The sequence below is a fragment of the Bombina bombina genome, chromosome 4, assembly GCF_027579735.1.
Source record: "Bombina bombina isolate aBomBom1 chromosome 4, aBomBom1.pri, whole genome shotgun sequence".
NCBI classification, from domain to species: domain Eukaryota; kingdom Metazoa; phylum Chordata; class Amphibia; order Anura; family Bombinatoridae; genus Bombina; species Bombina bombina.
In genome coordinates this window covers 325036366-325060239 of record NC_069502.1, presented here as the reverse complement: position 1 = coordinate 325060239, position 23874 = coordinate 325036366, and positions in this window count along the sequence as shown.

Genomic DNA, 23874 nt, shown 5'->3' with positions numbered 1-23874 from the left:
CAAATCCCCCCCCTACAGAACAACCCTCATCAAACAGGAGCAACTTGCCAGAGAATGCTACAAAAGCCAGCGACACTAGAAAAGAGACCTAGCGAACTGTTTACCATCATGAACTTATTCTAATTGCTCACTGGCTCACAGACGTAAGGAACATTCTCATATGAACTGGCTGACTGCAAGAGGGTAAAGTAAACAAAGTTGAAAAAAATGCAGTTTAATAACAGTTAGCAAATGTCACACAGACTTTTCTTTGATAGGGAAGCAAATACTAGAATATACTCTAGCAGTAACATAATAGGTGTAAGAGCCCAGTTGCTGCCTATGTGTTATATTTCACAGTCCCACAGTTGAGTAAGTTATTATTACATAGGTTCAAGTAACAGATCCTCCCTCTTGAGGGAGACGCTAAGCCGCATAAGGCTAAATAGCTCTAAAAGAGGATGGTTTCTTATAAGTTAATAAAGTTAACAATGTTGTAAAGAAATGGATTATCATATGTTTATAGTCACATCATAAGTAGTATAATGCACGTTCGGCACCCAAGCACTGAGTGTCAGATACAAAGATATTGGAAGGGTCCGGACACTAACTAAATGTAACACATTATTTATCTTTTATGATCTGAGATCCTTGTAGGTCTAACCAAAGATATCAGCTCATTGACCCTAGTAGGATGTTATGCAATGTTTAATATTTGTTCAATGTTTAGCAGATTCATGTTATGAGGTTACGATTTTCTTTTCTCTCTTCTTTGAGCATGTCATAGAACTGTATAAAGCAAAACTGAGGAATGTCTAATTCTGCAATAATCACACCTACATACAACCACAGATCTAGAATACACGTTATTAAATGCTGAAATCACCACTTTTGCAGTGTCACTAGCTGCCAACTCTATCTTCATCAACAGGGCCGCCGTGCTCCTGAGACTGACTGCAGGGCACATTTATTTACATTATTAACTGCATAGGAATTTGCTTAGAAATAGATAAATGAAATCAGAATGTCACCCTGGGGGTAGGGGATAACACCCTACTCTGTTACACAAACAACTAGTGTACCACTGACACAAATTAATTCAACTGGACTCTACTCTATACTGATATAGCATAGCTTGTTAGGAGACTGTTGTCCTTTCCTCTTTATCCACTTAACCCTACTCACAACTCTACTTTCAAACCCACCCCCGCCTTCCCTTCTTTCCCCCACACCCTCCCCTAACTCCAAGACATCACACAGGGCTAATACAATGTCGGTCCAACGGACACGGAGGGAAAACTGCCAAATTAGGCTGATAACCATAAACGCTAAAGGCCTCAACAGCCCTGAAAAAGGTCAATAGCTTTCAGGGATCTCCACCGGCAGAACAGAGATATTATATTTTTGCAAGAAACTCATTTTAGGAGAGGTAGAGAGCCAAAATTACTTAGCACCAGATACCATCAAACTTTCCTCGCCTCAGGTCAAACAAAAACAGGAGGAGTGGGAATACTAATTAATAACAACATACAATTCCACCCGACATATGTTGATAAGGATAAAGCAGGGAGATATATTATAGTTATTGGATTGTTATATAACAGATACATCACGTTGATAAATATATATCTACCAAACCAACAACAGCACACCACTTTGAAGATAATTACACATAAGATCCTGGAGAATAGCAGGGGTGAGGTAATAATGGGAGGAGACTTCAATCTGTCCCTAGAACCTAAAGTAGACACTTAGGGTGGCACCTCCAGCCTCCCAAAAAAGGTGATGAGATCAGTTGGTTCGCAGCTGCGGCAGGTCTTGTTGAGAGACGCATGGAGGATACAACACCCTAAAGACAGAAAATACACCTTCTTTTCTCACCCACACCTCACATACTCCAGAATTGATTATATTCTTGTCGACCAGGCCTTACTATCACATGTTTTGCACACAGACATCCTGCAGATCACTTGGTCAGATCACGCACTGGTGATCTGTGATTTTAAGTGGCCGGAAAAAACAATCCTCCCATACACTTGGCGACTAGATGAGACAATGTTAACGGACGCACCGACCTCAATGGAGATAGCTATAGCTTTAGAGGACTATTTTAAAATTAATAAAACTGACCAGACAAAACCTTCAATACTCTGGGAGGCACATAAACCAGTCATAAGGGGAGTGATGATAAAACTAAAAGTGCAACAACGCAAACAGAACAGACAATATAACAATTCTCTCCAGGCGCAGATCGCATACTGGGAAGGGCTGCACCAGAAAAACACCACCTCCACAGACATACTTGAGTCACTACAAACAGTTAGGAAAGAACTTCACATACTACAAACCAGAGAGGCACAACAACAGGCCCTGTACATGAACCAGACTTATTTTGAACATGGCAACAAACCAGGATCCCTACTGGCTAGAGCCTTAAAGAGGAAACGCCATAAGTCCTATATTTCCGTAATGATAGACAGACAGGGACAATTACACGAGGATAGTGGAGGTATAGCCGAGACATTGAGGGCATATTACTCTACCCTATACAATCTGAACCCGACCGCAGAGCCACCTGGGGAGGGGGGCAGGGATGATAGGGAAGCTACAGACCTGGAAAGGTATTTTGAAAACATAGAGACCCCCCAGATCACCAGTGAGGAGGCACGATAATTAGAAGCACCCATAACATATGACGAGGTGACTAAAGCAATAAAAGACACCCCCACAGGGAAAAGTCCCGGCCCTGACGGACTAGGGATAGGATACTACAAAAAATGCATGAAAATCTTAGTTCCACATTTACTAGGGTTATACAACACAGTGATAAAAGAGGGGGGGTTCTCACAGACCTTGTTAGAGGCACACATCACGGTACTGCCCAAACTGGGCAAGATCCCAAATAAACCAGAAAACCTGCGTCCGATCTCTCTGCTTAACGCAGACATGAAAATTTATGCGAAAATACTAGCCTCACATATTAACAAGATCTTACCAATGCTAATTAACCCTGACCAGGTTGGGTTCATGCCAGGAAGAGAAGCCAGGGATAGCACCCTGAAGGTTATACAATTAATTTCATTTGCAAAATGTAATGGGATATCATTAACCCTGACATCTACTGACACGGAGAAAGCCTTCGACAGGGTGAGCTGGCCTTTCCTAAGGCTCGCCCTGTCGAGGATGGGCTTCGGCGAGGCATTTGTGAACATGATCTTCACGCTCTATTCCTTGCCTTCTGCCAAGGTAAAGGTAAACGGTCTCCTGTCGGAGAGATTTGGGATATCAAACGGTACCAGGCAGGGGTGCCCCCTCTCGCCGATCTTGTTTGCGCTGTCAATAGAGGTGCTTGCACTTAGATTGCGAGCGGACAATCGGGTCAAGGGGATCAAACTGGATAACACAGAACACAAAATCGCGATGACATTCTGCTGACACTTGCAGATTCGGAGTCATCTCTCCCACGGGCTCTAGAATTGATAACAGAATTTGGTCAATACTCTAATTTCCTCCTAAACGTCGGTAAGTCGGAGGTCATGAATATAAATCATACAGAGGAGGAAGTAACTAATCTAATGAGGAATTGCCCTCTACGAAGACAGCAAAACTCTATGAAATACCTAGGGGTGCAGCTGTCGACAAGTATAGACGTGATGTTTGAAGCTAATTATAAACAGTTAGAGAAGGCGGTGATAAATGACCTTTCGAACTGGAAGAACAGAAGTTTTTCCTGGCTGGGTAGGATAAGCATCATAAAGATGAATGTTCTGCCCAGAATCCTCTACCTAATGCAAACCTTACCGATACCACTGCCAGTAGACCACGTAGCAAAGATACAATCCTTCTTAGAGACATTCATTTGGAATGGCGTACGACCCAGGGTCAAAAAACAAACTCTTTATCTACCAAAAGAGAGAGGAGGACTGGGCATCCCAAACATCAAACTGTATAGACAGGCCATAATTTTGCAAAGACTGATTGACTGGAGTACCAATGATAAAACAAAACATTGGATACAGATCGATAGAGCTATCCTGCACACAAATAATCCAGGCCACTTAGCTTGGATAGGGAAAGGAGACAGACCAAAGACTATAGAGAATTACCCTCTCCTCTGGAAGTTCTTTGCAGTGTGGGACAAGACCATTCACACTTCCACACATGTTTCCACACCAGTCTCCCCCTTGACACCTTTTATAGGCAATCCTGCCCTCTCATTGAGTACACGGGAAAAGTACAACCCACATGGACAGCCCCTAGAAAGAAACACTATTTTACATCTAATACAACAACATAGAAGGGAAACACAGAATGAGAAGACACAGATATACATCTGACATGGCTAGCACACGCTCAGATCTCTCACTACTTTTCTACCCATAAAGACAAGACCTCCCTTTTGAGACAGCTGACAGACTACGAGAAATTATGCACAGCTAAACAAGCACATCGTCGACTAATATCCAAAGTATATAGAACACTTCTCACACCTGACTCAAAACATTTACCAACTTATACCGGGACATGGGGCAGAGATCTAGGCCAGGAACTGACAGTAGAAAATTGGAGAAATATCTTTGTTCATACCAAAACAGCATCGATTTCGGCGCAGGTGCAGGAGAGTAATTTTAAATTCTTGACCAGGCGGTATCTCACCCCGAGCAGACTAAAAACCATCTACCCGTCCTCTTCAGATAAATGCTGGAGGGGCTGCCAAGAGGAAGGCACAGTCCTACACATATGGTGGGACTGTTCCAGACTTCAACTTTTCTGGGCAGAGGTCATAAAATATATTAACAGGGCGCTGGAGGTGGAGATCCCAATGGATCCTAAAATACTTCTTTTCTCGGATCATCCTAGACTACAAGATAGGGCAAAACATAAGCTGTTGCTGACTCTGATCAGCGGTGCTAAAATACTAATACCCAGGCACTGGAAATCCACCCATTGCCCCTCCTACGAGGAATGGAAAAACCAGGTAGACACCCTCTTGCAGCTGTAACGTTATTACTATATCAGATCCGGGTCGGTGGAGGTCCATGAAAACATGCTTCATATGTGGAGGCAGAAATTTGACGGGTAGATAGCGCCCTACTTGACCAACCCACACTCGTGGACAGATGCCTCTCTCACCTCTTTCCTTCCCTCCCCCTCTACTACTTGTACATTCCTTTTCTTTGTATCACTTAACTTTCTGTTTCACTTATAGGACAGACAGCAGCAAACCCAACGAGTAAGTCCAGGTGAACGCCACCGCATTGAGTGGCGAAATACATAGCCTGAATTAGTATGGTATAGCAATGACTCATAATCTTGATTTACACACACAACTAGGGCAAATGCCTGAGCTACAAGAATATAGAGGTAACAGCTGTAATATGTTGTATAGAGTGAGACATCCTTGATTGTAAAATGTAATACAATACGATGTGGCAGTTGCCTCTCATGTCTTGTCTTCTCAATGTAAAATTTCCTTTGTCTATGTTCCTCTGTTTAATTGTAAAAATTGCAAATCACTTTAATAAAACATTTTTATTTAAAAAAAAAAAATGCAATCTGAAAGAGGTGGGCTTCAAGGTCTAAGAAATTAGCATATGAACCTCCTAGGTTAAGCTTTCAACTAAGAAAACCAAGAGAACAAAGCAAAATTGGTGATAAAAGTAAATTGGAAAATTGTTTAAAATTACATGCTCTATCTGAATCCTGAAAGTTTATTTTGGCCTAGACTGTCCCTTTAACACACCGCAAACAACCGCAAACAGTCCATTTGCACAACGGCAAACTCCCCATTTGCACAAGGTTGGATACCAAGCTAGCCATGTCCCGTTCCTTGTCCTCACTGATGTCATTGAAGGTCTCTTCCTCCACCCAGCCACGTACAACACCAAGGGTCCCCAAAAGGTGACAAGAAGCCCCCTGGGACGCCTGCTGTGTTTGGTCTTCCACCTCCTCAAAGCCACCTTCCTCCTCTGACTCCTCTTCTTCAGACTCCTCTTTCTACGTTGCCTCTCTCTGCGTTATTATAAGGTGTGTTAAGTAGTACTATTCCTATCAGTTTAATCCCTGTGGTGTCCCCTATCAGGGGACGTGTATATGGCATGGATTTTAGGAACCGGGAGATGGAAAAAGATGCTTGGTCGGTCCTCCTACTTCAAATTTGGGGCACTGCGCGTGCAATCTACTGTGCCACCAGATATGAGTGGTGTGTTAAGTAGTACTATTCTTATCAGTTTAATCCCTGTGGTGTCCCCTATCAGGGGACGTGTATATGGCATGGATTTTAGGAACCGGGAGATGGAAAAAGATGCTTGGTCGGTCCGGCCACGAGATAGATAGATTTGATAGATAGATAGATACATAGATTATATAGATAGATCAATAGATACATTTGATAGATTCGATAGATAGAGAGATTTGATAGATAAATAGATAGATTTGATAGATAGATAATTTCCCAGACAGAGAATTACAAGACTTGCGGCCTGGGACCCATGATAAGGTTCCCAGAGGCAGTTGCGGCACCAGGGGACGTGTATATGGCATGGATTTTAGGAACCGGGAGATGGAAAAAGATGCTTGGTCGGTCATCCTACTTCAAATTTGGGGCACTGCGCATGCAATCTACTGTGCCACCAGATATGAGTGGTGTGTTAAGTAGTACTATTCTTATCAGTTTAATACCTGTTACGTCCCCTATCAGGGTATGTGTATATGGCATGGATTTTAGGAACCCGGGAGATGGAAAAAGATGCTTGGTCGGTCCGGCCACGAGATAGATAGATTTGATAGATAGATACATAGATTAGATAGAGCAATAGATGCAATAGATACATTTGATAGATACAATAGACAGATAGATAGATTTGATAGATAAATAGATAGATTTGATAGATAGATAGATAGATAGATAGATAGATAGATAGATAGATAGATTATTTCCCAGACAGAGAATTACAAGACGTGCGGTCTGGGACCCATGGTAAGGTTACTTCCTTTTGCACAATCAAGTACAGGTTGGGGTAGATTGCCTTTTGTGCAAAGATTACACTAGCAGACTGATGTTTCACAGTCAAAAAAGTTTTTTTTTTTTTAAATATTTACACTACTGTTACAACAAATATGAGTGGTGGCACTAGTTGGCAAGTGGGCCTGGCACACACGCTGGCAGGCAGGCAGGCAACTGCAATTAGATTACACTAGCAGACTGATGTTTCACAGTCAAAAAAGTTTTTTTTTTAAATATTTACACTACTGTTACAACAAATATGAGTGGTGGCACTAGTTGGCAAGTGGGCCTGGCGCACACGCTGGCAGGCAGGCAAATGCAAATAGATTACACTAGCAGACTGATGTTTCACAGTCAAAAAAGTTTTTTTTTTAAATATTTACACTACTGTTACAACAAATATGAGTGGTGGCACTAGTTGGCAAGTGGGCCTGGCAAACACGCTGGCAGGCAGGCAACTGCAATTAGATTACACTAGCAGACGGATGTTTCACAGTCAAAAAGTTTTTTTAAAATATTTACACTACTGTTACAACAAATATGAGTGGTGGCACTAGTTGGCAAGTGGGCCTGACACACACGCTGGCAGGCAGGCAACTGCAATTAGATTTTAGAATGCAAAGAGAAAACACACCAGCGCCAAAGAATGGCTAAAATACCCTAAAGAACACAGAGTCTATGTATAAATGAATAAAGGTATATATTTATTACTGAACTTTAAACATAACAATGCGGGTTTATCAAATAAAAGAGTATAAATTAAAGATTATCTCACTAAATCTAATAGATTAGAGGATGTATAGGTTGGCCAACCTTAAAATCAAATATTAAAATATCTGTATTTCAATGAGAAAGTGGTTCTATAAGCTATTTAAGCATATGATTTATAGTAAAATACAGCACTAAAAAGTGGCACACAGCACTAAAAAGTAGCAGCACACTGCAATAAGACAGTTTTGGTTAAAACTGAAATTAGGACAAAAAACAATAATATAAATAAAAATATAGCAGCAAATTAGGGGATATTAGATCAGTGCACAGAACACTGGAGATGTAATCCACTTGTATTCGTGGTTCAACACAGTCTTGAAAATGTATAAGAGGCCTCTTAGTATAAAAAATTAAAGTTTAATTTTATATACTAAGAGGCCTCTTATACATTTTCAAGACTGTGTTGAACCACGAATACAAGTGGATTACATCTCCAGTGTTCTGTGCACTGATCTAATATCCCCTAATTTGCTGCTATATTTTTATTTATATTATTGTTTTTTGTCCTAATTTCAGTTTTAACCAAAACTGTCTTATTTCAGTGTGCTGCTACTTTTTAGTGCTGTGTGCCACTTTTTAGTGCTGTATTTTACTATAAATCATATGCTTAAATAGCTTATATAACCACTTTCTCATTGAAATACATATATTTTAATATTTGATTTTAAGGTTGGCCAACCTATACATCCTCTAATCTATTAGATTTAGTGAGATAATCTTTAATTTATACTCTTTTATTTGATAAACCCGCAATGTTATGTTTAAAGTTCAGTAATAAATATATACCTTTATTCATTTATACATAGACTCTGTGTTCTTTAGGGTATTTTAGCCATTCTTTGGCGCTGGTGTGTTTTCTCTTTGCATTCTAAATTCTTTCTCTGGGACCTTTAGAGGAAGTCCTACCTTAACTCACCTGCCATACCCTCTTTTTCCAGCGCAGTCTATCAACTCTTTTCTTTTATTAAACTGCAATTAGATTACACTAGCAGACTGATGTTTCACAGTCAAAAAAGTTTTTTTTAAAAATATTTACACTACTGTTACAACAGATATGAGTGGTGGCACTTAGCAAGTGAGCCTGGCACACACGCTGGTGGCAGGCAGGCAACTGCAATTAGATTACACTAGCAGACTGATGTTTCACAGTCACAAAAGTTTTGTTTTAAAATATTTACACTACTGTTACAACAAATATGAGTGGTGGCACTAGTTGGCAAGTGGGCCTGGCACACACGCTGGCAGGCAGGCAGGCAACTGCAATTAGATTACACTAGCAGACTGATGTTTCACAGTCAAAAAAGGTTTTTTTTAAAAAAAATTTCACTACTGTTACAACAGATATGAGTGGTGGCACTAGTTGGCAAGTGGGCCTGGCACACACGCTGGCAGGCAGGCAACTGCTATTAGATTACACTAGCAGACTGATGTTTCACAGTCAAATTTTTTTTTTTTTTTAAATTTACACTACTGTTACAACAGATATGAGTGGTGGCACTGCAGGCAGGCAACTGCAATTAGATCACACTAGCAGACTGATGTTTCACAGTCAAAATTACACAGGCAAAGAAAAAAAAAAAAAAAACGACTGATGTTCTAGCCCTAAAAAGGGCTTTTTGGGGTGCTGTCCAAACAGCAGAGATCAGATGAGTCCTTCAGGACCGTAGTGGACACTGAATACACTAGCCTAGCTATCAATTTCCCTAAAAAATCAACAGCAGCTACACTGTCCCTCCTCTCACTAACAATGCAGGATCAGAATGAATCTAAAATGGCTGCTGCCCAGGAGCTGGGAGTGTCTGGGAGGGAGTGTCTGCTGCTGATTGGCTGTAATGTGTCTGCAGACTGTGAGATACAGGGTCAAAGTTTACTCAATGATGACGAATAGGGGGCGGATCGAACATCGCATATGTTCGCCCGCCGTTGCGAATGCGAAAAAGCTATGTTCGCCGGGAACTATTCACCGGCAAACTATTCGCAACATCACTACTTATTAGGTTAAAAAAGTGAGTGGATAGTCCCTGATATAATACTATGGGGAATTATAAGGTCAGTCTAGGTATTAAACAGTTTTAGAATAGATTGTAAACTTTACCACAGAAATGGACAATGTATTTTAGCAAATTATTACACTACATTTGAGATATTTTTTTCTTACCAAAAGAGGGTCTAAGGATCAAGCAAAATGTTATTCGTGAAGTCAGAAGCACACAAACCCATGTATAAATGCAAGGTAACCATGGCAACCACTTTCTAAGCTTTTATACTTAGCTTTTTGACTTAAAAAGTGCATTTTTCATAATAAACAAAATGAGGGCCCAATAATAGCAAAATTATTATTTTGTCTACCAGAAAAGAATGTAACTGCAATTAAAGTATTTCTATTTTTGCTATACTTTTACTCCACTACATTAGTCCATTTCATATATGAAGTCAATAACTTTTTATAGGTTTAATGTAAAGTGGAAATAAGTATGAATAGAAGTAATGAAACAAAGACCAAAAGAGCATAACTTACATTGTGTTCCACTTTATCTGTTAAAATGTAATTCAATTACTCAAATGGGAAATCTTGGTTTGAGATATATTCATACCCACTAGACCTATAATGACTATCTAGAGAGTTACAAATGAGCTTCAACTGTTTAGTAAAGTAAAAAAAATGCACTTTGTCTACGTACATATTAAAGTACAGACATTTGAAACACTGTCTATGACCCGAGATTTCATCCTCAATATGTCTGCACTGAAGGCACAGAGAGAATGTTGCATGGAACCTTCACATATGGAAGCCATAGTGGAAGTCTAGGTGGGAAAGGCTGAAAGACAACTACCTATATCCAAATGTCTTAGGGAGCAATGAGACTTATGCTGTATTTAATACATTCTGATATATTTTTTATTATTATTTTTTATTAAAGACCATAAAACATACATAGATAAAGGAGATGCACATAGCATATAAACAAAATGAAGTTGCAAAATATATATGGGTAACAGCATATTAGTGGCTTATAGCATTTATATCAGCACAGTTAACGAATGTGCGGAAGCGATACATACTGCTCCACTCATAACCTAGCCATCAATATGGTAAGCACAGAAACCTGAAATATGAAAACAATACATTAAGAAAATATTTAGCATAAATTCACCTCCTAAAACAAACAAGGCCACTTTAGGACCTAATATACTGTTTTGTAAACTCCAAATGTAGGAGGTATTGGGGCAGGCCTCAGGGTCACTTTTGGACCCGTGGTTAATAATTAATAGACATGATATAGAACCTGCAACTTGAATACATTAAGAAAGCTTATTACAGAGATATTTACAATTTCCAACTATGAATGAAGGCGACTAATAGTAAATAAGAGATTTAGTACAAAAACTAATGATGAATATGAGACTTATTGAAACTAAAGTCATATAAGCAGGGTATATAAGCCACAAGAACAACTATTTGAGCATATAGATAAGGAGTCTACTTCAATATATATATAAAAGTGTATCAAAACATAGCAGAATACTCTGGCTGTTTACTACCCATAAAGAGACTTTGAGCTTCAGGCTGATAGCAATCATTATTATGGAATATATGAGTCATATTGAACAAAAGGTAGTGTGTAATATAGAGCTAACTTCCACCATAATACCCTCAAGATATAGGTAATTTAACTAATACCAGCCCGTAATAGGAAGAAATTAGTAGGGGGTCTACAGAGCTTCTCTGGGTCAGTAGCTAGCTATGTCCAATAGGGATTCAAGTGCCCCCTGTCTGATATCCCCTTCTCAAAGGGTATCTTGATAATTGTGAGTCCTTGAAGGTTTCTATGTGAATAAGGGGAGATGACTATATCAGTTTGCATTGTTCAGAAAATAGTTGAACTATAGGTCCCCGAAGTAGCCGACCATCTGTGCATCACCTGAGTCCCTTAGGGGATAGAGCTTCTAGGAGACTTTCAAGGTGAGTGCTGCAGACTGAGCTCATCTAACAACCAGTCCCTATGTTCTCACCATAAATTAAAAGAAGGGTATTCCGACCAGTAGAATACTGTGAGGGCTGCAGTTTTCTCCTGTCTACAAGACTCTCCCTGTCTGTGTACTGTAGCAGTCTGGTAAGTCTTTGGTGTAAACTACTTTAGCTGCCATTGTAACATCCCCAATGTTTATGCAACCACTGTCTTCTAACATATCAGGCACGGTTGTAATTTCATTAATCTGAATAGCACTGCCGGCTTTATCCATTTCACTACAAATTCCTGTGGAGGCCTGGAGTTGTGTTATTTCAGTTATCCCCTTAATCTCTGAGCTGGTCGCATCACCCTCTCTAGCAATTGATAAACGCTGATCCTATTGAAAAAAGCGACCTTGTTTAGATTATCTACCTTGACGTGCGCATGCTCACAATTACATAATTGTATTCCACAGATGACTCAAAACTTTTGTTTGCACAGTTCATTTGCACATAGTGCAGAATATTTGACATCGCTATGTGCAAAAGTACTGTGCAAATAAAACTTTAATGTCAAACCCTTTGCGCTAATGATCACTGAACAGCCCTGGGTAACAGAATTAGAAAACACACTGTTGGAATCAGCTATTGACAGTTTAGAGATGATGGAGATCATCTCTGTCGACATTAGGTACTTGAGCCTGTGCGCACGCTTATAATTACGTAGTTGCATTCCAAAGATTCTATTGAATCGTCTGTGGAATGCAATTGCCTAATTGTGAGCATGTGCACCTCTAGGTAGCTAATCTCATCAAGGTAGCTATTTTCAACAGTATGCAGCACAGCACTTCGATGTATGCAGATTCTGAAGAAGTGAGTTCCGATGCAAAGGAGATGGACGCGGATCAGAAAAGAGCAGCTCGATAACCTCTGAGCAACAAATCCAGTTCTTTAAAATAGATTAAAAGTAGTCACCATAGTTTACTTATTAGCTAATATGGAGCACTTATGAAAGATAACTGTACGCAACAATGCAGAATTTGCTGCATTACCCTGGCTGATTAATCTGGGAGGGGGTATATTGAGCGCTGATGTCTAGGCCATAACCACAGTGCTCAAAGTTCCAGTCTAGGATTGAAGAAGCGCATGCACATCAATCTTCATATCAACAGAATCTGTAGACACTTCTGCAGCAGTATCTGGCAAAGATAATTATGGATGCTGTACCAGTCAGATGATAGCTGGTGAGTTATCAGTGCAACTTCAAGGGCTCCTAGCTGTGCAGCCATTCATGGCCACTGCCCCACATTATGATATATTTAATGCTGCATTAATTACATTAAAACTACAGATCCTACAGAATCATGCAATTCTCAGGAAGTAACTCCTTCTATATTCATTAACTTATTGTAGTATGATCAAAACGACAGGAAACAATTTAAGATTTTAAAGGGACTTGAAACCAAAAAAAAAAGTATTTTGTGAATCTGATAGAACATACAATTTGAAACAACTGATATACCTAGGTAGGTTTAGAAGCTGAGAGGCACATATATGCCTCTTTTGATTTGCTTACCAATGTGTTCAGGTAGCTCCCAGTAATGCATTGCTGCTTCTTCAAGAAAATATTCCAAGAGAATAAAGCAAAACTGATAACAAAAGAAAATTGGAAAGTTGTTTATAAATGTATGCTCTAAATCACGAAAAAAAAATTGGGGGTTTATGTCCCTTTAATGTAAAATGTTTTTTTTTTTTTTGTTAAATGTTTCCTGTAATTTAAGTTTAAATATTAGTTTTCCAATTCTGACAATTGGAAGAGCACATGGGAGTAGGGTTGATATCTCGGCCATGTTTTCCTGGACACTTATGAGTAACACATGTTGCAGGGTGTGCAGGGGGAAACATGCATTGTGCTGCTGGACCACACTATTCATTTGCCTCCCTGCACAACCTGCAGCATGTGTAATGAAAACATGGCTGAGGTGGCAACCCTACATGGCAGGCTTCACAAGCCTTACTCTACCCTAGGTATGTCCCTAGTTGGCTTCACCTGAGAATATTAGGTATTAGAACTGAACAAAAATGTGATTTTGCTATAATAATGAAAGTGGCTGGACTTGTATACTCTAGTAACAAGAATAAAGTGGTTACTCCAAAAAAGTCAAGCGGTAGGTGGAGGTAAGCTGTTAAAAACATTTGCAGCAAACAAGGTCTTAAAGGGACAGTCTAGTCAAAAATAAACTTTCATTATTCAGATAGAGCATGCAATTTTAGGCAACTTTATATTTACTCTTATTATCATTTTTTCTTTGTTCTCTTGGTATCTTTATTTAAAAAAGCAAGAATGTAAGCTTAGAAGCCAGCCCATTTTTGGTTCAGCACCTGAATAGCGCTTGCTGATTGGATGGCTACATTTAGACACCAATCAGCAAGCGCTACCCAGGTGCTGAACCAGAAATGGGCCAGCTCCTAAGCTTACATTTTTGCTTTTTAAAATAAAGATATAAAGAGAAAAATTGATATAAGGAGTAAATGAGAGAGTTGTTTAAAACTGCATGCTATATCTGAATCATGAAAGTTTCATTTTGACTAGACTGTCCCTTTAATGCATTCAAAACATTTTCAAATTCACCCACTATGTTATTTTATTGCAAGACTGCAGAATAAAATATTGTAATTACCAGATCTTCCCTGTTCCTTTAAAGTATGTAATTGAACACCCTTCCCTAGATAGGTAAGCTATCTATTTTCATCTTGCTTTTTCTCTGTACCTCTCGTTTACCCTGAGTGGTTTTTACTAAGACAATTTAATCATTATTGTCTAATTTGGGAATGAGTTCTATTACATATTTGTTTTTGTTTTATTTTTTCATATCCTACACTGAATAGACATCAAAAGTACAGCATAACAAGTCAGCATAAATGTAGCTATCTGTCTTTAATAATTAAGATAAGAAGCACCAATGCAATGTTCATTACTGAGTGCAGAATACAGTGATCTGATTAACATTTTATAAAGATTGCTAGGCAAATATTCACAGTTATCCAGATGGCTTTTCTGTTCATTCTTGGCTGCATTTGTAAAACTACAAAATACAAAGGACATAACAGCTTACATGGTGCTTATTAAATTAATGGAAATTTGTATATTAATTACAGTACATTTGTGTAGTTATCTTGCCCTCACTTTTGTGGACAGACATTTTTGGACCAACAAAATAAACAGCAGTTTAACAGCTTGCATAGAAAGCGATACTTTTGTATGTCTTTGGCAAAAAAACACACAAAAGGCAGGAACTAAACAGTTACACTAACAATTAGCAGCTTGTATTACACTTAGCACAGCCAGGTTAGGTACAATATTACCAGTTAATTCTGTAACTTTTCAGCCAAATTTGTAGCATTACATTGGAAGGGCAGCCACAAAAGTAAATTTCTAAACTTTATCAATAGTCCAGTATTAATAATTGTTGTTAAATATATGTAACACATTTTCACAGTCAGGCACAAAAGTTTTTTTCTGCTCAGTATGTCTTTCATGACTTCTTAACAAGCGCAGAGCAGTAAAAAAGCAAAAGGGCTAAAACAGATCTTGCCTTTGAGGTTATTAATCAAGCGCTTTAATACACTGGGACTGGTAGAGCATTCTAACTGGCTGATCAGCATTCTGAAGGGAAAGTTATATTGAGACACAACTTCTATTCAGCATGTAAGAAAGCTGGTTTTAACAAAAGCTCATATTCACTGATACAGGCATCTTTTAGAGCATTTATATAATGCAGTTATTAGTTGTGCTTTTTACTGAAAATGTAAAATAACTTGTTTTATTTATGTTTATCCTAATGAACAAATGCTGCATCCTCAAGAAAAAAACTTTTTTAATTTTCTAATAATCATCCTATATTCCCCATTAAACCCTAACCAACTGTAATCCTTACCATCAGAAAACTATTTACAGATTTTTTTTTCAGAAGTCAAGGCCATTGAAATCTGTAAGAAAACAGAAAGAAAACAGAAATAAAACATTTTTTATGACTTTGCACTGCAAAAAGCTAAAATCTACTACGCTTTGAGAACTATCACCAGTTTTATTCTAGTTCATCAGGATAAAAAAAAGTCTGCACACGTATGCTCTATCTAAACCATGAAAGAAAAATAATGGGTTTTACACCAGTAGTGAAAAAATGTGTTGCCAAGTTTTCCTTTCGCATTGAGTGCATATATTTTACTTACATGTAGGTCTGGAAAGATCCCAGTTAACACACAGTTAAAAACTGATTAAAAGCCTCTTTCTTATATCTTTGTGTGTTTTACTAAAGTTAATGTAGGGAATACAAATATCTATCACAAATTTAGCTCAGGTAGCTTTTTTTATTTACTTCACAGCTTACTTCAAAGAGATTAAAATGTCATAGAAAAGAAAGCCAAACTCAAAATGAGTTAAAGGGATATACAACCCATTTTTTTTCTTTTATGAAACAAATAAAGCACGCAATTCTAAAGGGACACTGAACCCAATTTTTTTCTTTTGTGATTTAGAGCATGCAATTTTAAGCAACTTTCTAATTTACTTCTATTATCAAATTTTCTTTGCTCAAATAACTTTCTGATATCAATAAACCACATCTGAATTTTAAGGGACACTCAAGTCAAAATAAACTTTTATGATTCAGAAAGAGCATGCAGTTTAATACACTTTCCAATTTTCTTCCATAATCACATTTTGCACAGTCTTTTTATATACACACTTTCTAGGGAATAAGATCCTTATGAGCATGTGCACAAATTCACTGCGTATATGTATACTAGTCAGCGATTGGATGATGTCTGTCACATGATACAAGGGGTAGGAACATGTGAGAATTTTTTTGACAGAAAACAAATCTACTGCTTATTTTAAATTCAGAGAAGCTGTTAAATCATTGTCTATATAATCTGCACCTGTTATTTATGCAATTCTACTACATTGAGTGGTCCTTTAACAGACAGTACAATCCATAAGACATACATGTTTTTCAAATGACTTCACACTGTTAACTCATCAGATACTTATGTTGTCAATTATAATTGAGACTCCTCATCAGTGGCAGATAAGGGGATTTTTAAGATAGAAAACAGGAATACATCAAAGAAAATGATGATCCCCACGTAAGTACTCTCTACACCCTCACTATGTAGGTTTATGGTAGCCTTTGTTACCACTCCCTAATACTTAACGTTTAAAACCACCCCTGACATTGTACCTATGGAAAATCTATGCTGGCCATTTTTGTATCTCATATCTAGGCTGTTTTAAAAAAATGTTTTGGTTTATTTTAAAGCACAGCTCCCTTCCAAAAGTTCTCACCAAATAGATCCACAAACTTTGACCTTGGTGGCTGTCCAGTCTTCCCAAGGAGAGCATGGTGAGTCCTTGTTTACAGATGGGGGAGTGCAGGGTAGAGACACATGTTCGAGTTCTGGGTCCGAGATTGAGTAATAACTGGGGTTGGTTAGGAAGGAAGAAACAGCCTCCAATTAATGAAATATATCTTTTTTTATCTCTTTGTTGGGTCCATAGGGAAAAATAAAAACATTTCAAGCCTGCAATAGGCCCTTAGTCATGTATACTTAATTACATACAAGTGTACTGTATGTCTTTCCTTCTAAATACACAGAGAGTCCACAGTTGCATTCATTACTTGTGGTAATACAGAACCTGGCCACCAGGAGGAGGCAAAGACACCCCAGCCAAAGGCTTAAATACCTCCCCTACTTCCCTCATCCCCCAGTCATTCTTTGCCTTTTGTCACAGGAGGTTGGCAGAGAAGTTTCAGAAGATTTGAAGTAGTTCCTTATGGAAGGTAGTACCCTTCGAGATGGGACTCGAGTTTAAAGTAGTCTTGTCAGCATTTCAGTGAGAGTATTGACGAAAGTTAGAGTCTGGAGATGCAGGGAGAGTGTTTCTGCGAACCCATCCAGACTCATATTAACAGCTCCTTAAGCAATCAGCGTTGATGAGTTTTGCTACCTGATTTACTTTACTCAAGTCCATGTCAAAGGAGTGCTGCTACAATCTGTCAAACTTGAAGGACCGTGTCACTGTTCCTATGACATAGATTCCGGTAAGAGCGTTTCATTATTTTACACACATGTTAACGATAGAAGACAGGGTCACAGTGGGACTCCTTTATCTTTATGGAATCTAGGGTTAATATCTCCTGAGGGGGATTATTGAACAGTGGGGTTGTTTAATCATATTTGTTATGTGATTTTGACTGCTTATGTGTAAGAACGTTTGGGCTCTTAGGCTGATAAGGAACGTACAGATTATTTTCATTTTGAGAGCTTCGCAGTTTCTTTATATTAAGCTGGCGTGCTTTTTCCTTAGCAGGGGGTTCTGCATGAGCACCATGTGACCGGGAATGGTCACATTTTTTTGACAGCTTCAGATTCCTGACCGGATGTCTGTGGAGAGGAGCTTCTTCTCTGTCTGTCTGGGTCATAGTAGGTGATAAGTGCCCCAGCCATTGGGGGTATATGGTGCCAGTTGTTTTTCGTTTCTATAATTTGATATAGACGAGTTATGGAGGATTCTGATAATTTAGAGGGGGAACCCTCCAATACAAAATTTGATACCTGTGTATATTGTGAAGAGGCCTGGGTAATCCAGCCCGCTCAATTATGTTCCATATGCCGCAATAGAGTGTTCTCATCAACCAATGTTGAGATGTTAGAGACCACTAAGCCATGCGTCTCTGAGGACTCTTCGTCCAGTGAGGTGTGTTCCCTTGATTCTGTTCCTACATATGCAGTTTCCCCGGGTTCTGATCCTCCTTTGCCTGTAAGGGGTTTGTTTCAACGAGAGGTTGAAGTTCTGCATGGCCATCTCTACGGCCTTAGCGAGATTACCTATTCCTGCTACGTGCAAGCAAGGGGTAAGTTCGGGCTCTCCTGCCCAAGGACAATTGGTGTCCAATCAGGGTCAGAGTCTGCTGACTTGGGTCCTCTGACTGGGGAGGGCTTAGCATTTAGATTGGCACGCTAGCATTTACTTCTGAGAGATGTTTTGGCGATGTTAGAGGTTTCGAGTAGTGCTCGTCAGTTGAATCTCTGACCTCTAAATCAGATAACGATCTTTAAGAGACAGTCTATACCTATATCAACATCAGCCCATACCTTAGATCATGTTCCGAATGTCCTAACTCACCCCCTCTACCCTAACGAGTCTGCTACACAAACCAAGTTATTAGAAATAAAAAGTTTGATTTTGATTGTTAGAAATGGCTGACAAACTCAGCCCAATCCCTTCTCCTCCTACCTTGTAGTCCTGTTCTTTTTTAGCTCATACTCCTGCACGTAGCACAAAGTGATGTAATAACCGGTGATCCACTTTTTATTGGAGCACTGAAAATAAGACAGTCTATGATGTTGTTTATAGGTGGAGCTGGGCGGCCATTTCTAACGATATAAATAAAAAATTTGAATTTGAATGTGTAGAGGACTCATTAGGGTAGAGGGGGTGAGTTAAGACAATCAGAACATGATCTATGGTATGGGCTGATGTTGATATAGGTGTAGACTGTCCCTTTAACTAAGACGAGTAGAGGATGGTGATGTTCCTCATCGCCTTGTTTCACTTTTTGTTTTATCATTTATTTAGAATTCCAGTTCGAAGCTCAATGTGGGGTTGTGTCATATGACAGGCAGGACCTGTTTTTGTTTACACACTCCATTTCAGCTTATCACTGTGGGTGCTTGCCTTTTAATTTGCTATTCCATTCTGGATAGTTTTTTTTTTTTTTAGCTCTGGATTGTTTTAGAAACTCTTCTTAGAAAGACGTTTTGTCACATGGGATTTTTGATACTATCGACCTTGATGGTTGAGAGTGTTGAAGACTTCCGGTGAAAGCTTATAGATTTCTGCTCGGGGTGATAGTTCCCCCGATATTTTAGAGGAAATTTTAAGCCTCGGAGCTTAATTTCTTTAATTTGATTACTCAGTTTTTCTAGCTTTGCTTGAACTTAAGAAGTTTCTCTTTAGCCAGGGAGTGTTCGTATCCTAGATGACAGGCAGGACCTGTTGTGGATACTAGTTAGGTCTGTTCCTTCTTTCTACTTTGGAGAAGGAATTTTTTCTTCTAGATTTCGGTCCAGGTACAGCAGGCCCATCTATCCTAGTTGACAGGCTGGACCTGTTTAGGTATTGGATCTAGGGATCCTAGAGACCGGAACTAGGCTTCTTTTCTGGACAATTGTCTTGTCAGAGAAGACATGGAACATGTGGAGTCATTGTCCCGGTATCTACCGCACTAGGGATAATCTCTTTCTCTGTTGGTGCATGTCCTAATAGGGGAAGGGTCTTCCCATCCTAATTGGGTTCTATGATATTGAAGCAGAGCTTATCAGTTCTTCCTTTCGTGGAGAATGTAAGGTTCTCCCTTCCTTTGTTCGGAAGAAGGATGTTTTTTCTCTTTTATCCTTTTTGTGCAAATTCAGTTCTTAGGAGCCATTTCTTTCAGTAAACCTCGTTCTGATCCTTTTTGGGATCTGGGGTTTCAGGTGGCAGTATCCTGCTTCCAGATTTTACGGTAGTTCCTGGGTCTTGGCTTTCTGGTTTTCTTACCTTTGCTTGCTAATAGACTTTTAGGGACTTTCTCGTGTCTTTTCAATCCTCAGAGTTGGATCTAGACCTGAGTTGCTGGTGTCGACACCAGGGTGGATTTGGATGCTGGTTTGTCTTAGGGACAGAGATTTTATCTACCCTGCCTAGCAAGCTGAAGGCTTAGTGTCGAATCTTGCTGTGGTAACTTTCTTTTAATCCTGAGATCTTGTGAATTTACCATCAGGTTATGCCCTCCAGCCCCTTTGTGGGCTTTGTTGACGCATAGATGGAGAGTGATAGACACAGCAGAGGCCGCTAAGGCGTATGAAACAGTGGTTCCAAGTGTGCAAATGTCTCCGGCTATCACCTTAGTTGTAGGGGACTCCTTGGGTGCCATACAAGCCGCTAGCGACAGGAGAGTGGCTATGAAAGGGGATACTTACAACTTTTTAGTAGACTCATTACAAGCACATTTAAAATATAAAAAAAAACATGTTAAGAAAATACAGAGGGGCATTGTGTTAATATTTTTGAACTTTCCCTTGAGTTTTGAAGATTGAAAGAGAGGGCAGAGAATGGCACAGGACCCAAAAGGGTTAGCCACCCAGAAACCTACGATGAGTGGGAGCATTGTTTCTGGGAGCTGGCTGCATGCTACCTGGAATGTTGACCTGCCAAGACTGCCAATATACTAAAATACATGGAAACAGGAGGTTTAAGAATTGTTCATGGCAGGAATATGATATGAGTTTTCAGAAGAAAATGGAGGGTAACTCTTTACTATCATTCGGGGCTAAGGACATGCACTTGTGGTCTCATTTGCAGCTGGAACATTCCTCTTCCCCCCTGTGGGATTGCACCCGGTGACCGCAGGGCTTCAGCTTGTAAACAATGTAATGGCCCCAAAAGGAAATATCAGGACAGGCAGAGTGATATGGAAGCTAGTTGCTGCTTTCAGCACTCCTGCAAGTATTGTGGAGGTTCCATCCTGATGTGGAGTACACCAAGAAGAAAGAAAAGCTCAGTGAGAGAGGTAATGCAAAGGGAACTGTTGGAGGTAAGGGTACCAGCACCTTTGAGGCTGGTCATCCTTGAGACCTGGTTGAGGAAGTATCTGGACAGCCATTTGGCAGGGTTGGTACTGGTGGGCTGAGAGAAAATGTTGTCACTTCAGTACAAGGGGGCTGGGGTCCAAGCAACATCAAAATTTGAAGTTGGCCAGTGATTACCCAGAAATAGTGAGGGAGGAATTAGGTAAGGAAGTGTCACTAGGGCGCATTGTGGGTTCAAACCCAGAGCCCCCTGATTCCTGGTTTGGTGGTGTCTATGTTGGGGGTGGTGCCAAAGAAGGAACGTTTTGCTTGATTTATCATCTGTCATTCTTTAAAGGGGGGCCGATCAATGATGCAATGGATCCAGCTCTAAGCTTAATGCATTGCCAATTATTTGATGATGCATTGTACAAGCTGCTGGATAGGGGGCGCTGAAGGCAAAGCTAGTCATCAAGTTGGCTTTTCGTCTTCTTCCAATTCTTCCTTCATCATTTAAATTGATTTCCCTTAGGGATCTGTAATCTCTGTTAGGGTTGCTCAATTTTGTGGCCAGAGTGATCCCATTGTGTATGGTTTTCAATAGATGACTTTGAATGGTAATGCAAGTGAGTGCATAAAGATCAGGATCACAAAGGATATGGTTGAGGGTTTGGCAGTATGGGAGCAGTTTTTATTGCATTTTAATGGTGTGTGTATGTGCAGATCTAAACTGTTGTCCAACCAAGCATTGCATCTGTTTACAAATGCGACGTGGTGGTTGGGTTATGGTGCTTAACTGTAAGGGGAGTGGAGAGATGCTCCTTGGCCTACTTCTATCATAGAGTGTAGTCTGAAGAAGACTTGACCCTGTAGGAACTGTTCCCCATAGCAGTGGTTGCTATGGAGCTATGAGATGAGTGCTTGCAGAAACGATCAGTTATATTCTGGTTGGAAAATATTAGCATATTTTTGCAATCAACTGCTTGTCAGCATCTTCTCCTTTAGTGGTTAGGTATCTGCATTGGCTGGTATTATGTTTTTGCAATGCAATGTACACTTCTCAGTGAGGCACGTACCTGGGGTGCAGAATGTACTAGACGTACTGTCAAGGTTTTGGTTGGGGGAATTTAGGGCAAGCAGCACCTTGGGCAGCAATTAGCAGTACAACATGCCCCCTGCTCATACTTAGCTCATGGATGATAGTGATTCCTTTTTCATTTAGTTCAAGCCTCCCTTGCTCCGTTCACTTGGAAAGCATATGAAAGTCATTGGAGGGAGTGGGAACACTTTTGCAAGGTACAGGGTTGTGAGGTGGCAGACGCAGGTCATGTCCATGTACTGGAATGGTTGACCCTTCAATGTAACAGGCCAAGAAGCAAGGTGCTGTACACTGTAGGCTGGCAGCACTATCCTTTTTCAGCAAGTGGTTTGGTTATGCAGATGCAACAAACTAATTCTTGCTACGGTGGTGGTAGGCTTAGATGTAGTCTTCATAGCGACTCATTCATTTTGAATTGGGGTGGCTATTAGTGCGGCAGCACAGGGCTGCTCTAGGTTATTCATTCAGTAGTTAGGGAGATGGAGGTCTGGAAGGTACAAACATTACATCAGGCCAGTTGAGTAACTTGGTTAGGGTTTAGTTTGTCTACCAGGTGGGTGAACACTGGGATAATGTTGGTTGATGTTTTGTTTTGTTACATGAGTCTTCTGATATCACTCAGGTGTGGATAGCGGAATAATTGTTTGTGCACTGGATGTTTAATTGGTTATTGAAGTCTCCAGAGGGGCAAACAGTTGGGTCTTTCCCCTGAGAATGTTGTGGTCAGATGGTTGGGCAGGAGAGGCTTGTGCTGTGATGAGCTTCCTTCACTACTTCAGGATGCCAACAGTAGGTGGGGAAACATAATGTAGTCATCTTACATTTGGGGTGAAATGACTTGGGTTCTAGTTCAGTGCTAGATTTGATATGAAGGATGGTGTTGGATCTCATATGGCTGTGTGTGTGATTGCCAGGGTGTGTGTAGGATGGTATAATGTAGTTGCCAGGCTAAGTATCTTGTATTGCAGAAAGTGGCTTCCAATGTGAAGAAGAAACGTAATAGAGTGCTGGGAAGGGCTGTTTTTGACTTGTGTTGCTTTGTAATTCGGCATGAAAATTACGGTGGACCAAAACGTTTTAAATATTGTCTGAATGGGGTACACCTGATGGGTCATGGTTTGGATTTGCTCTTGTGAAACATTAAAGCAGTGCTCAAGTTGCAACTTAAGTTATAGGCATTAATAATTCTATATATTGTTGGCTCATCAGGAGTACTTGATACGAGTGAGGAGTGCCAAGAGTTATGTATTAATTTGAGTCACTAATTCTTGTGGTGGTTGCTCGTATCCCAGTGAGCAGGCAGAACAAGGGTTGAGTAACAGCCAAGCTGAAAGAGGGGCGTGACGTGATGTCCTAAGGGTACTCCTACCATGCAGGTAGGCAAGCCAAATAGCTCTGACAATCCCCTTAACCTGCCGGGGTAGAGCATCAAATGCTCCATTGCAGGTTACA